The following is a 15,733-nucleotide window of genomic DNA, read 5'->3' as shown; positions in this document are numbered from 1 at the left end:
CTTCAACACACTCCCGAAGTTTTTCTCTAAACTCTTCTGACTCTACCAGAAGTTACCTTATTTGGGCTATAAAAAGCCTGATGTCTCAATTAGGAGTCCATTTCTGAACCCCGGAACACAGAAGATGATTCAGGTGACTCCGTTCTCAATTCTCCCAAGGAGAGTTGAGAACAAGTACCATTCTAGATGCACAGGAAAGAAGTTAATGCATTACATACAATGTGTGATGTGCACCAGGGTCTAATTGTCTCTTGGAACTCTCTTTTAATTATCACCTGGGTCTGTTCCTTGGATTTGAAGGAGCTCAATCAGCTCAAGCCTCCCCAAACCTTGTGAGAAATTCAATGCTGTCCCCAAATGTCTGCAAGGAGCTCATGATCTCCTGACCGCTTCTCAGTAGGAATCCCAGCTCTTCCTGAGTCTCACTCACACATTTCTTCCTATTCTGTTACCTCATCTCATCTCTGTCCAGGTGAGAAAGGCAACGCCTTTATCCTTCATCTAGTTGAGGGAAATTGGCTATCCCCAAAGCAAAAAAGTTCCATGTTATATGTCCCAAAAGTTAAAAACCCAACTAAGAAAATAGATCCTAATGTTTTGTTCCCTCAATGTTTAATTCCTAGGTTCTTAGCAAATACTGCAATTCTCTCTTTTTTTTTTTTTAGGATTTTATTTTTAAGTAATCTCTACACCCCTACATAGGGCTCAAACTCCCAACCCCGAGATCAAGAGTCACATGCTCTATCAGCTGAGCCAAAAAGACACCACTGCAATTCTCTTTCTTTTTAAGTCACCTGAATCTTTCTCCAGGTGAACACTCATTCAGTTTACTTTGACTTCCTTTGTTTTCAAAATGTATACTTTAATTGCTTTTCAAAGTTGTATAAATTTGTTTATGAATACAAGAGTCTCCATCCCCTGCAGATCCCAACACAATTTCTGGAAGGGGGGGGTTGCATCTTGGACCACACACATGAATTAGAGTAGCGGTAAAGCTGATGTGTTAAGAACTGAGGCAAATTGTCATTTGGCTCTAGCTTGCAGGTGCTTTCCTCCTTTCTTCTCACATGAATAATTGTAGTAAATGTCAAGTGTTCCTATTTGAAAAACTCTTGAGTCTGTGGTCTCATTTCCACATCAGTTTCAACAGAAAACATTCCAAAAAGGCGTAAGTTTATAGCAAATACTGAGTACTGGACGACCTTGTTCTAAAAGTTTTCCACCTGCTCACTGGCAGGAACTTCCCCAGAGTTCAGCCTACTGCCCACTGCCTGGCGCCCTGCCCACTCTCACTCTCAGCCTCACACCCACCCTGGGCCTTCCTGTCTTCACTCACTCCAGGAATTCCCCTCCGTTCCTATGTAGGCAATTTTCCTGAGATCTTTGTCGTCTCTTTTCACTTTGTCCAAGTGCTTTGTCTTCCGTCCCCTAAGCAGCCCTCCAAAGGATTTTAGGCCCTTCCCTAAATTCTGGTAGCAGCCAATATAATCAAATGTTCACGCTGCTCTGCTGCCTTACAAGGAATCATTTGGTAGAGGTACAAATAGTGCTAGGATGGGTTTGACCAACCTTAGTAACCATGTCCCCAGGTTTCCTATCAGTGATCTTAGCCTCCCAGTATCTGGGAACTAGTCTTCCTGTCTGATTTCGTTCTCTCTTGTTACATATGACATACTGTAGAACCTAGGGGCTTAAACAATCATCTCATTCTTTTTCACCATCCCTTAGTTGACTGAGCTCAGCTGGGTGGTTCTCTTGCTCCACCTGACGTCAGCTAGGACTACAGTCATCTGGGGGCCCGCTGGTCTGGAACATTCAAGATGGCACACTCACATGGCTGGCAGCAAATGCTGGCTGTCTGCTGGGCTCTCAACTAGGGCTATTGACAAGTGTACATCAGTTCTCCTTTATGTGGCCTTGCTTTGTGGCTTGAGCTTCTCATAGCATAGTGACTGGGTTATGAGAGCGACTGTCTCAGGAATGAGCAACCCAAGGGGAAGAAGCCTATGCTGGCAGTTCTATTAATGATTGGGCTCAGAATTCCCAGAATATCAGCATAAAGCCAGTCACAAGACAAGCCCAAATTCACAGGGAGGGGAAGGAAGTTCTACCCTGATGGAAAGACTGGCATGTGTGTAAAGGAAGGGAAGGTATTACTGGGACCATCTTTCGAGACTAGCTAGCACACGGTCTTTTACTCCCAGGCACGAAGTGCCCGCTTCCCCAATACCTGCTGTCACATCACTGTGATAACTAGATCTTGGAAAATCTTCTAATGACCTGATATAGGCCTACCATACTGACATTTTCAACCTTGGGCTCTCCAAAGATAATCATATTCTATTAGTCCTTTCCTTGTAAAGTAACATTTTGGTTTGAAATTTTCATTGCAAAGCTCCTAGAATTTTTTTTTTTTTTTTTGCTTCTGTTCTTATATTTAGACCCTGACTGTATCCTTTAGGATCCAGGCTGGAAAATAGAACCCAGATCAGTTATTTTAACAGAGTAAGTTTAATATAGGGATTTAGTAGAGCAGGTACTGGAGGCCTGGAACCATAAAACAAGAACAATGAGGCAACTCAAAGACAGTTACTGCAAGAAACAAAGGGAAGAAGTCAGTTCCCAGAGCCTAGGGGCCCCAACGAAGGGTCCCGTGGAGCTGGGACCCAGACCTCTGAGCAGGGAGGGGCTGGGCTGGTGCCAGTGTATCGGAAGCACAGGAAGCTGATGCTGCTGACAGAGCGAAGTGTAATCGCTGGCTGAGGCTGGACCCAGGAGGGAGCAAAGTGCTTTCTTCTTCCTGCCTTGTGGTCCCTGCCCGGGGGCCCTCCAGGCAGAGCCTAGCAGGGACGGCTGGCTAAGCAGGCACGCTCACAGAGTCCCCACCCCAGCAGCACAAAGAAGAGTTTGGAATTGAGGAACAATGGTTAATAATCTGTACACTGCTTTACTGTGAGGGGCAGGGATTTTATGGAGTTATTTTATTTCCATGAAGGATGTGTATAATATTGTTCATGAAGATTAGTGGGGGGGAAGGAGCACAGGAATTGCTACAGGAGTGAAAATGTACTTTAATCTACACCCCAGGGGCAGTTAGCGAACACTGAAGGGTTCTCATCAGTAAACCACATTCCAGGGTAGCTCTGCAAACATGGCCATGTGAATCTTCCCTGGGGCTTTTATATTAATTCAGGGGATGTTGGAAATCATTGCTCATTGGTGAAATGAGTGGTGTTGGAGATCTATGAGGGACCCGAAAGATTCCATGAGCCTCAGAGCTCTTGCATAAATAAGAAAATAGGAATCTACTACATCGAGTAGCCAAACATAAACTTAAACCAATCTATTTGATCTGGTGTGTGCTCCCTTCAAAAAGGACAATGGGGGCCTGACCTCACTAAAAGGTCCAGTCACTCGTCTTCACAGCAGTGCTGGGTCTGCCCTGGATGAAACCTTTGGGACCAGGGGCTTGTCGGAATGCCTAAGGAACTGACAGTGAGCTCACCAAACTCACGGGGATGAGTCGTCTGTCTGGTGACTGTTGGCTCTAAGTACTTGTTATGTTTGGCAGAATTAGGTTTGGTTTTATAGTGGTATCCACCTGGTTGTGGGGGAGGAGATCCATAATTCACATCCGTCTCTGCTCATTGAGTATTTCCTTATAGTAACCAAAAACCCTGGCAATGACTGAACAGCCACCCCGGGTCAGGTTCCTTCACCAGAACGCTAGGAGGCCTGGGGGTGGTGGCAGCAATAGCTCATAAGAGAGCCCAAAGAAGGTCAGATTCAGGAGGTGAGTCAGGCGAGCATGGCCAGCAGAGCATCCATCCCTGAAAGTTCTCTTTCCAGGGCCTCTCCCTGGAACCCTGGAAACATGTGCGTTGAGAAGCCATTTCTTCACCTTGAAATCCATGATCCTCCAGCCCTCCAGATCCAGCTACAGCCGCGCCCTCCAGCCTCAGCCCTCTCTCCCTCACCTGGCTCCCTCACCCAGGCCCTGTCCTGCTGGACTCCTCTCTGTGGCCACCGGAGCAGTTCCCATATGCGCTGGGAGAGGTTCGCTGTCCTGTGAATGACGAAATGGGCAGAGGGGAAGTCCCCAAGGCCGTCGTGAAGTTCAAGCAGCTGTGCTGAGAACTGCGTAGCAACTTCTAAAACAATTGGGAGATAAAGGGTCACAGCACAGAGGATGGGAGACATTTTGGAAGAGGTTAATCATACAATCTGGAGTTCTCCACATCCCTGCTTGCACATGTAAAGTGTTTCCATAGTCTCTTTATAACCACCTCCCCCTGCTCCCCGACACACACGAACCCACATGCTTTTCCAAAGAGATTACTGATCCCATCTGAGAAACAATCAAGTCAGTGTTGCCAAGCCCTTAAATTAGCTGGGAAAAATGAGGCTACAATTAAAAGGACCAAGCTTTATATAAGAAGAAACTCAGAAAATCGAAAAAATAAATAAATGCCACGAGTCTATACTGTAACCTAGGATGATTTGGGCCCTTCGGCAGAAGCTATTTGGCAGCTTTGGTTATGATATCTGTTCTACTGTTTGGCCAGGATGGGATTTTTCAAGGCATTCATGCAGCTCATTAAATATGTTATTATGTTGGCTTATGTTTCTCTTTCAATTTAAGAACTCAGCTCTTAGAAAACATTTGCCTGAAATGAGTCCAAGTAGTTTAAGCCTCAGAAGCAAATCCATTTTGACTAATAAAAGACTAATTCTCTAAATAAGCAAGATGGTTTTTCTTAAATGAGAATCTAATTGTGAAATCCTATATCCTTAAATTTAGCAAATTACTAGCATAGACATTTCTAAGCCTATGCGACTTGGATCAGATTTCTCATCATCAGAAAAAGGAATAATTTCTCTATCATCAGAATTTGAAATGAGCTGCAAGAACACAGGCCTCAGCTGGCAATCACCTCTAGAAGTAAACAAACCCATATGCTAGGACCTGGAAGATTTGGGTCCTCCATGACTTCTACTATCCCCCCTCCATGCACACCCCACACCCACCAGCCAATCACCTTCAGATCCTTAATTGGCCTTCTTGTCTGCCCTTTATTGGGGACTAGGAATGGCTCCCATCCTTAATGAAATTTTCTTCCTCAAATTCCAGAGACAAGACATTAGTGCTCATATTTTCATGTAGAGCAGGTAGTCAGGTGTGACTGATCGACTCCCAGCCCTCAAGCCAGAACTGCATAAATTGACACACTCTAAAAGAGAAAATTAGCATGTAACATCTGGGTCTCTTCACTCAGAAATGCATCAATTAAGAATTAGTCTTCTGGCTATAAACAAGTAACTTAGAGCCGTGTATCTTACAAAGGCAGGTCTCACCACTCGGTCCTGGGGGAGCTGCTTTTGTCCCTTGGCATACGGTCAGCCACAAGAGCTGATCAATATTCTGGCTGTGTCCTTTGAATTGTTGCAAACATCATCGGCCCAGTTCTGTCTTCTTATTACAGCCACAGGGTAAAGTCTTTCCTCACACTACCGGGCTCACCTATAGACTGTCTTGCAATGTAGTGTGCGGATGACAAAAGTCTCAAAAAGGGGAGATTTGTGTAATGAAAATAAGCATCAGAGACCAGAGAGGACTCTGAAAAAATGAAAAGGCTATGCACATATTTCATTGCCTTAAGCCTTTTGGACATGTGTATATCCTAGACTTTTCAAAATAAATTACTTTGAGCAGACCCTCAAACCAAATTGTATTCTCTGTTGTTTGTTCTTGCTTATGAGTACATTCGTTGAATAAAAACAAAATGAGTACTCTTGTATGCAAGGCAATAACTGGGGACAGGCTGGTGGAAGAGAGTCACAGTCTCCAACCTCAGGAAGGTCACAGTCAATCAGGGGAGCCAGTCAATTACATAAGAAAAAAAACAATACCTGGTGAGAAAGGCTCTGATAAAATCAAGTGCTGGAGCTTTGGCGATGCAGACAAGGAGGGATGGACAGGAGGTACCATTTATACTGGCAGCCAGGAGAGGTGAATCCCCTGGGGCGAGTGGGAGCAGGGAGGTAGGGGTGAGGAAGAGAGACAGAAGGGTGCATCAGGAGAAGGCAGTAGCACGGATGAAGGCTTGCACGTGAAAAACAGCATGCCCTCTTATTGGACCTGATCGTCTCCTGATCATCCAAAGCTCGAAGAAAATGCAGTGAGAGAGGAGGAAAAGTTGCAAGAGAAGGTGGGAAAGTAAGAAAATAGATTGTGAAGGGTTTAGGACTGAATCCTAAGGTCAAGGAAAAGTGGGGTCGATTGGGTTGTTGCTCCCAATTCTTTCCGCCATTTGTGTTACAGAACTGACCACAGCTTTACGGTGTGCAGAGTAAACGTCCCTGCCCCTTGACCTCGGGTTTAGCAATGCGACTTGCTTTGGCCAATGAAACAGTAGCAGAGAAGGCCGGCGGAAGCTCTGAATGAGCTACTTGGGTTCACCTGTCGTTTTGCACCCCTGTGGTGGTGTGTGTCAAGGATATGCTTCAGGGAGCCGATGCCCCTTCAGGCTAGGCCCTAGAATGATGGTTCAAAGATGACACCTAAACCCTACCAGAAACCTGGAGTCCTACCCGGCTGAACCCAACCTGGGTGAGCCAAACTGCTGCCAACCTGCAGACCTAAAAGCATGAAAATATTTATTTTGGTAAGTCACTCAGATGTGGGGGCTGTTATACAGCAAAAACTGACTAAAATACAAAACCATGGCAAATTTTGCTGAAGGGAATGACACGGTCATAGTCGTATTTTAAAACACTCCCTGGCTCCATTATGGAGAACAGATTGAGGGAGAGAAGCCCAGTTGGAAGAGGAACACAGCCAAGCTGAGAGATGGCTTTGTTAATCCAGAGAAAAATAAATGATGGGGTCTTGTCTAGGGTGTCAGAGAGAAGCCCTGATTCTTGTTTAATATGTATTCCTTTTAGTGCAGTATTCTTGTTTTGTGGGGGGTTTTCTTTTTAATATAAAATCTACTTTCCTCTAAGACCAAAATAAGCACAATCTCTCTAAGACATTAGAGTGCCGGCCTGTTTAGCAATCCAGCTTCATTTGTTCATTCAGGTATTTATTCTACTGACATTTATCAAATGCCCGCCGAGTGTCAGCATAATGAAATACGCCATCCCTGCCATCCCAAAAGCCGTAGTCCAGGATGGAGAGACAGACCCATAAGCAAACATTTGCAATAATACATTGAAGGTACTGTAATAAAAATGAGAATAAAACCTACAGTGACATGAAGGAGAGAATAAAATCCTTTATCCTGTTAATGTTCCTGGAGACATTTATATTCATTTGCGTAGGCAGCAGTCTTTGTTTTATTCACCGATACATCGCAGGTGCCTGAAAGAAAATGCCTAGCACGCATAATTAGCAGATGCCTAATAAATATTTAGGTTTCGTGCTTAATTTCCTGAACTGTGGCTCAGATTCACCCTTCTGTCTCTTTCCAGTCTGGACTGCCTCAGATAGGATTCCCAGGAACTGAGACGGTGGTCAGTAGGTTCAAGTAGCAAAGCGAGTGTAGGATAAAGGCTGAGAAGACATTGCACTGGGCCACCAGGACAGTGCTACTGACTTTTGAGGGCAGAGTTTCAATAGAGGCCTGGAGTAAAACATCACACTGCAAACACAAGCTTCTTCACCCTCTTTTAAATTCTTCAGCACTAGGGACTGGAATAGTCACCATATGCACTGTAGATGGGGGAGGAAAGGTACACAACCAAGAAGGGCTAGCAGGATGGCTACTCCCTTGATGGTGTTTATCTTAATGAATTCACCCTGGTCTAAGTCTGGTCCTTGGTTGTTACTATGAGATTTATCTCAGAGATCATGATTCAGCCTAACCCACAGGGGACTAAATATGACACCCCAATATGCTTCATGATGAATTTTTATTGAGAAATATAACTGCTGTGTGGACTTTTTATTTGTCTGTGATAAACATGGGGGTGCATATATCTTTTCAAATTAGTGTTTTTGTTTTCTTTGGGTAAATACCCAATAGTGGAATTATTGTGTCCTATGGTATTTCTATTTTTAATTTTTTGAGGAACCTCCATACTGTTTTCCACGATGGCTACACCAATTTACATTCCAACAGTGTACAAGGGTTCCTTTTCCTCCACATCCTCACCAACACTTGTTGTTTCTTCTCTTTTTTATTTTAGCCATTCTGACAGGTGTGAAGAGATATCTCATTATAGTTTTGATTTGCATTTCCCTGATGCTGAGTGATGTTGAGCATCTTTTCATGTGTCTTTTGGCCGTCTGGATGTCTTCTTTGGAAAAGAAGTCTGGTTGGTTGGTTAGTTGGTTGGTTGGTTGGTTGGTTGGTTTTGAGTTGTATAAGTTCTTTATATATTTTGGATATTAAACCCTTATCAGATATATCATTTGCAAATATCTCCTCCCATTCAGTAGATTGCCTTTTTGTTTTGTTGATGGTTTCCTTTGCTGTGCAAAAGCTTTTTAAAGCTTTTTATTTTGATGTAGTCCCATTTTTTTTTTTTTTGCTTTTATTTCTCTTGCCTTAGGAAACATATCTAGAAAAATGTTGCTAGGGCAAATGTCAGAGAAATTACTGCCTGTGTTTTTTTTTAATATTAAAAAAAATCTTAAGTAATTTGTACACTTAATGTTGGGCTCAAACTCACAACCCCGAGATCAAGAGTCTCATGCTATACTGACTAAGCCAGCCAGGCTCCCCCTGCCTGTTTTTTCTTCTAGGATTTTTTACGGTTTCAGGTCTCACATTTAGGTCTTCAGTTCATTTTGAGCTTATTTTTGTGTATGGTGTTAAAAGGTGGTCTAGTTTCATCCTTCTGCATGTAGCTGTCCAGTTTTCACAGCACCATTTATTAAAAAGACTGTCTTTTCCCCAAAATGGAATCAAGTTTCATTAGCTTGCCATAATTTCAGGGTTTGAAGCATCAGGCATTTTGGATATTTGTTGAGACTCACAGTGGACCCTCTCCCCAGGACAGGGCATATAATGTTTACCTAGCTCACCATACTTTTTTCTAGGGCTCCATTACTGACCAAATGTTGCTTCTGATTGACACTTAGGTTTCCACAAAGCTTTTGAGGACAATTGCATACCTCAAGGCCATGTAGCTCTCACACATGTAATGTTTGAATCCAGAAAGGTTGAATATGCCAATGCAATTTGTAAAAACAATCTGCAAGTGAAGTAATGCTAAATAAATTAAAATTTGACTGGCTCTTCTTATAAAGCTGGTTGTAGTACCATAATGCTGGCACCCTGATTTTCATTTGGGGTTACACCTCCATGACAAAGGATTAAGGAAAATTTCACAGCTATTTGTTTGAACAATCTGTAGTCTTCCAATGAACCACAAATTAATAAACCATTCTGTTAGTGATGTATTCACCTTTACATCTCCCCCAACTTACCCCTAATTGACTCAGCAGTTTCAAGATAAAATTGCATAGTATTGAATAAAATGTAAGCACACGCATGTAAATAATATCACCATAGATCACCATTCTTATCAAATTTAGCCTGTCTGCATCTACCCATGCATTCATTGCTCTACAGGTTATTGGAACAGAGTAGCAGATTTCGACTGGCAGTTACTCAAGTCACCTGGTCGAGTGGGAATGGCAGTATCTTGCAACTTTCTCCATCTTAACTGGAAGGGGAAGTCATTTCTTATTTACTTAAAATCCTTGATTGGCTTGTTAGTATTTCTACTACAATTGGTACTTGGTCAGCATAAATTGTTGTTTTTCTCTTGAGGCATCTGTATTCCTCAGATGTCTGGTTATTTTGGCCTATGAACTCATATTCCCATGGAGGTTCTGGCAGCTTAGCCTCATATCAACAGGTAATGGCTGAAGGCCAGCCCTAATCTGAGTCAACTCCAAAGTTCAAGGGAAGCAACAAGGAGTACTCCCTATATGCAAGTTCTCACACAAGGCTCTAACTATATCATTTGCTGGGGACAGGATGATGAAAGAGTCATCTGTTTACTCTCATCCCACTGAGCAAATTCTGAGGCTAAGTGTACACCTTTGGACTCTCAGAGTAGTGGCACTTGGAGAAGACAGTCTCCATCAGCTATGCAGGGAGCAGGGTGATTGCCTGAGGTCAGGCAGTCCACCCTCTCTTCAGCCACTCCGCACCCCAGGAGCACCTGGGCTCTGGTTAAATTACTCCCACAGTCCCCCACAACCATGCTTTGGTCTCACTTGATTGTGCCCCTCAAAAGATGTCCTGCATTTGCTTTTTCCAAGAGCCATGAAAATAATCCAGTCTGCAACCATCTCTTAAACTAATTTCCTAGCTTGGGGCTACCAGGCCACAGAGGTAATATAAATTCAGACTGAAAACTACCCTCAGAAAAGATGATGATTATTTATTCCCATGGATGTGTGTGTGTGTATGTGTGTGTGTGTGTGTGTGTGTGTATCCCCCCCCACTCAAAGCTCAGATAAGGGTAGACCAGCTGCTTTGTTTTCTACCTCAGCTAATGGATGGCTTTGCTTCCTACTCCACTGTAGCCCTCTCAGGGTCCTAAGTTTATACAAGGTTCTTAGTTCCAGATCCCCATCTTGTCTGCTCCCAGACCCTTTTTGCTGGAGCGCCAAGGCTGTTAAAACCCAAGATCTTGGTTACAAAAATAACAGTTCTCTCTTCCTCTCCGGGGGAAATAGTGTCAGCAGCTCCTTACCATGTGGAACTGTAGGTCCAGCTCTGACTTTGGCCTTGAAATATTTTCCTTACTCTCCTAACTGTGCATTTAAAATGATACTTGCCAGGGTGCCTGGGTGGTTCAGTCGGTCAGGCTTCCAACTCTTGATTTTGGCTCCAGTAGTGATCTCAGGGGTGTGGGATCAGGCCCCAAGTCAGGCTCCGGGCTCCACGCAGGGTCTGCTCCTGATTTTCTCTCCTTCTTCCTCTGTCCTTCCCCCTACTTGTGCTCTCAATAACTAACTAACTAAATAACTAAATAACTAAATAAATAAATAGAATCGATCGATAGATAGATAGATAGATAGATAGATGATAGATAGATAGATAGATAGATAGATAGATAGATAGATAGATGATAGATGATAGATAGATAAATGAAATGACACTTGCCTCCTCAGGGCGCCTGGGTGGCTTAGTTGGTTAAGCGTCCAACTCTTGATTTCGGCTCAGGTCATGATCTCTTGAGTCATGAGATCAAGGCCCAGTCTGACTCCGTGCTCAGCCAACACTCTGAGATTTTCATGTCCTCTGCCCCTCCCCACACTCGCGTGCAAGTCCACATACGCCCTCTCTCTCTCAAATAAATAAATCTTAAAAAAAATAAAATGATATTTTCCTTTTAAAAGAAAATAAACTTTAAGAAAAAGGTGGGGGGGCACCTGGCTGGCTCCGTCAGAAGAGCATGTTGACTCTTGATCTCAGGGTCCTGAGTTTGAGTCCCATGTTGGGCATAGAGATTACTAAAAAAAAATAAACTTTTTTTTTTTTAAAAAAAGGTGCTTGCCTTATTTTATCCAGCACTTCTAGGTGTTCTATAGCAGAAGGGCTTTCACATTATCCAAACTGCCACGTGGCCCAAAATGGTGGTCTTATGGGAGCCTAAAGAACATGTAAACACGAACATGTCCATGTTCCAGCCTCAGAGAGTCTCAGCCTTGCATCTACCCAGGGGCCAGGACCAGGGCTATTGTGAAGATGCACCCCCCTCCAAGTGATTCTCATGTGTGTCTCCACTTAAAAACCATTGGAAAAGAAAACAACAAGCCTGGATCATTACAGCATGCAAGAAGACTGTTTATATTTTGCTGGAAAATAATCTTTGTCTATTTTTCAAAAGAAATGAAACCTTTATTGGCATCTACAAAGATAAAACGTTTTGCTACAGATGATTGCCTTTTGATGGTTAGTTCTTTTTATAGCTAATTGGATGCAGAAGAATTTGTTGGAATTATGTATTATTATATAGTGGACAATTCCATTTTCTGAAAGGTAAGAAAAAAATAGATGTTTGCATCATGTTTCCTGCATGAAAACTTTTCTTGGCCAAAATTTTACTGAGCTCTGAAAACATTTAAAAATTTTTGCATCATTTGCTTTGGTGTGTCAGTATGCCAAAAACCAGTATCAGAGATTTTGACCTTTGGCCGTTTTATCGCTGAATGGATAATAATTCAGCATTTTTTAATTGTGCCACTGATAAGATAACTGAATAAGTAAATGAAAATTTCCAAGTGCCAAGTACAGATATCCAATTTGCAGTTCTCACCAAAACCCATTAAATCCAGGTGGATAAAATGTCCATTGTAAATACTGTACATAATATTGTACAGAATTTGCCGAGAAGATATAAGCTAAATTTTTCAAGTCGCCTATCAGAATTATTGTTGACCCAATATATGCTCTGTGTTAAGGCGATAAAAATAGAAATTTTAAAAATTAGCTTTCTGCAAATTTCTTGGTTACCAAAAAATATTAGAAAATAAATGGAGGGGTGCCTGGCTGCATCCATCAGTAGAGCATATGACTCTTGATCTGGGGGTTGTGGGTTTGAGCCCCACGTTGGGTATAGAGATTACTTAAAAAAATAAAATTTTTTAAAGAAAAAAGAAAAAGAAAAGAAATGAATTTTCTTCTGTTGTTTTAACAATACTTATTATAATATCTAAACAGTGTCTCCTTGCCCCAACTTAAACCAGGCAAAAATCCATATTCCATATACCATAAGTTTTTCTTTAAGATTTTATTTTGGGGGTGCCTGGGTGGCTCAGTAGGTTAAGCAGCTGCCTTCAGCTCAGGTCATGATCTCGGGGTCCAGGATTGAGCCTGCATCGGGCTCCCTGCTCAGTGGGGAGTCTGCTTCTCCCTCTCCCTTTGCCCCTCCCCCACCCCATCCTCTACCCCCTGCTCGTGCTCTCTCTCAAATAAGTAAAATCTTAAAAAAAAATTTATTTTTAAGTAATCTGTACACCCAGTGTGGGGCTCAAACTCACAACAATGAGATCAAGAGTCATATGATCTACTGACTAAGCCAGCCAGGCACCCCCATGATAAGTTTTATATGAGCTATCTCATTTATTCCTTACAAGAACCCCCTGCTCATATCATCCACATTTTACAAATGAAAAATGAAGTAATGTGCAAGACTGCACAACTGATAGGTGGTAGAGTTTTGATTTGAACCTAGAGCTTGTATGTTTAAGAAAACTGCACTGGCTCTTATATTTAAAAAACTAAAAAGCCCCCACAGAGAAGCAGCTTCTCGTGTCCTTCTTGAACCTCTTTCAGGTTCAGCCTACTCGCCTCCACTCTAGCCTCCACCATGTCCATCAGGGTGACCCAGAAGTCCTACAAGGTGTCCACCTGCAGCCCCTGGGGCCTTCGGTAGCCACATGTACGCAGGTGCACCCGGCGCTCATATCAGCTCTTCAGCCTTCTCCTGTGTGGCCTGAGCACCAGCGTGAGTATGGTCCGGAGCCACAGTGGGGCCGAGGGTATGAGGGGCATCACTGTTAGCTCAGTGAACCAGAGCCTGCTGAGTCCCCTTAAGCTGGAGGTGGACCCCAGCATCGAGGCTGTGCACCCCCAGGAGAAGGAGCAGTTGGAAACCCTCGACAAGTTCGCCTCCTTCATCAAGGTGTGGCACCCGGATCAGCTGAACAAAATTCTGGAGACCAAGTGGAGCCTCGCGCAGCAGCAGGAAACGGCTCGGAGCAACAAGGATAACATGTTCAAGAGCTATGACAACCACCTTTGGTGGCAGCTGGACACCCTGGGCCAGGAGAAGTTGAAGCTGGAGGTGGAACTTGGCAACATGCAGGGACTGGTGGAGGATTCAAGAAAAAGTAGTAGGAGGAGATCAAACAGCATGCAGACATGGAGCATAAATGTGTCCTAATCAAGCAGGATGTGGACGACACTTACATGAACAAGGTAGAGCTGGAGTCCCACCTCGAAGGGCTGACTGAGAAGATCAGCTTCTTAAGGCAGCTGTATGAAGAGAAGATCAGTGAGCTGCAGGCCCAGATCTCAGACACGTTTGTGTCTGCTCCATGGATCTGGACAGCATCATTGCCCAGGTCAAGGTCCAGGACAAGGACATCACCAACCACAGCCAGGCTGAGGCCTACACCATGTACCAGATCAAGTACGAGGAGCTGCAGATATTGACTGGGAAGCACGGGGATGACCGCTGTCACATGAAGATGGAGATTTCTGAGATGAACCAGAACATGAGCCAACTCCAGGTTGAGATGGAGGGCCTCAAAGGCCAGAGGGCTTCCCTGGAGGCCGCCACCAGTGATGCAGAGCAGTGTGGGGAGCTAACTGTTAATTAAGGACGCCAATGCCAAGCTGGCCGAGCTGGAGGCTGCCCTGCAGTGAGCCAAGCAGGACCTGGTGTGGCAGCTGCATGAGTAACAGGAGTCCGTGAATGTCAAGCTGGCCCTGAACATCGAGATCACCACCTCCTGCAAGCTGCTGGAGGGCGAGGACAGCCAGCTGGAGTCTGTGAGGCAGAAGATGACTACTCACGTGGGCTGACCTCAGCCTACAGGGCCCTCATGAGCCCTGCCCTCAGCTACAGCCTTAGCTCCTTCCAGTCCAGCTTCAGCTGCGGGAGGTCTCCAGTTCCTTCAGCCAAGTCAGCTTCTCCAAGACCACGGTTGTGAAGCTGGTGTGCAAGTCATCTGATGTCCGGTCCAAGTGAACAGCCACTGTGGTCCCTTCCAGCCTCCCTGCTCCTGAGGCTGCCACAGAGCCTTTGGGGGAAGGAGCTGTGGAGGTTGCATCAGGAACAAGACACACACCTGAGGCTCAGCCTCAGCCCTCAGCCTACCCTTGGGGGTGTCTACTGCCTTGGGTACCCCCTCTTGCCCATGCCCCCAACTAAAAACCAATTCAAGTGTCTTTTCCCAAATAAAGCCTCAGATGGCTCTGCCAACCCCTCCACCTCAAAATTTTAAAATAAATAAATAAAATAAAAAACTAAAAAGCAGAAACACACAAACAGGAAACCTACTTAAAGAACAACCTAGGATCACAATGTTTAACATCAAGTTTCATTGGCTAGACCCCTCCAAATATATCCTAAATCCAACAACCTCTCACCTCCACTGCCTCTCACTGGGACATCGCAATCAGGGACCTCAGTGGCTCGCACTTCACAGTGTGCTCTTGGGATCAGCAGTATGGGCATCACCCGGGAACTGGTTAGAAATGCAGATTCTCCACCCACTCCACCAACCGAGATCTAATTACTCAGAAACTCTGGGGGGTGGGAGTGGTAAGCTGTGGTTCTCTTTACTAGACAGTTATGGGGAGAGAAGTAGAGAATGCTCAGTCTTTAATGTATCTTGTCTTCTCATACACTTAGCTATGAAGTTAATGAAACTTTCCTATGGAAAAGGTACACTGAGTAATTATTTCTTTTTAATGATAGCAGGTACACATACAAACAACAGACTTTTCACTTAAAATGCAGTAAGCTTTGATCTTGCTCTTCTTAGCAATATCTACTAGCTAAGTAGTAGGAATTCCATGCCGCATGGGGGGTTTTTTGCTGAAGGTTATAAAGGTAAAATTGGGAAACAGCAGGGCTTCTGGAGAATGGCAGAAAAGCCAAATTGCAATTTCCTAAAATATGAATATTGGCAGCACATGTCAACTTTAAAAGGAACTGGTCATTGGCACAGAGCACAGAAATAATCAATAGCACT

General features: G+C 44.0%; 1 protein-coding gene and 1 pseudogene across 1 annotated transcript in view; both read left to right on the top strand.

Annotated features, from left to right (window-relative positions):
• The window catches only part of LOC118548244 (membrane-bound transcription factor site-2 protease), a 192,796-nt gene that overhangs the window by 119,784 nt on the left and 57,279 nt on the right, over positions 1–15,733 (top strand). The window lies entirely within an intron of this gene.
• LOC118548246 (keratin, type II cytoskeletal 8 pseudogene) lies at positions 13,300–14,783 on the top strand (annotated as a pseudogene).

Source organism: Halichoerus grypus, chromosome X, assembly GCF_964656455.1.
Source record: "Halichoerus grypus chromosome X, mHalGry1.hap1.1, whole genome shotgun sequence".
In the NCBI taxonomy this organism is placed as follows: domain Eukaryota; kingdom Metazoa; phylum Chordata; class Mammalia; order Carnivora; family Phocidae; genus Halichoerus; species Halichoerus grypus.
The sequence above is the reverse complement of the archived record's forward strand: the minus strand, read 5'-3'. Positions and strand labels throughout refer to the sequence as shown.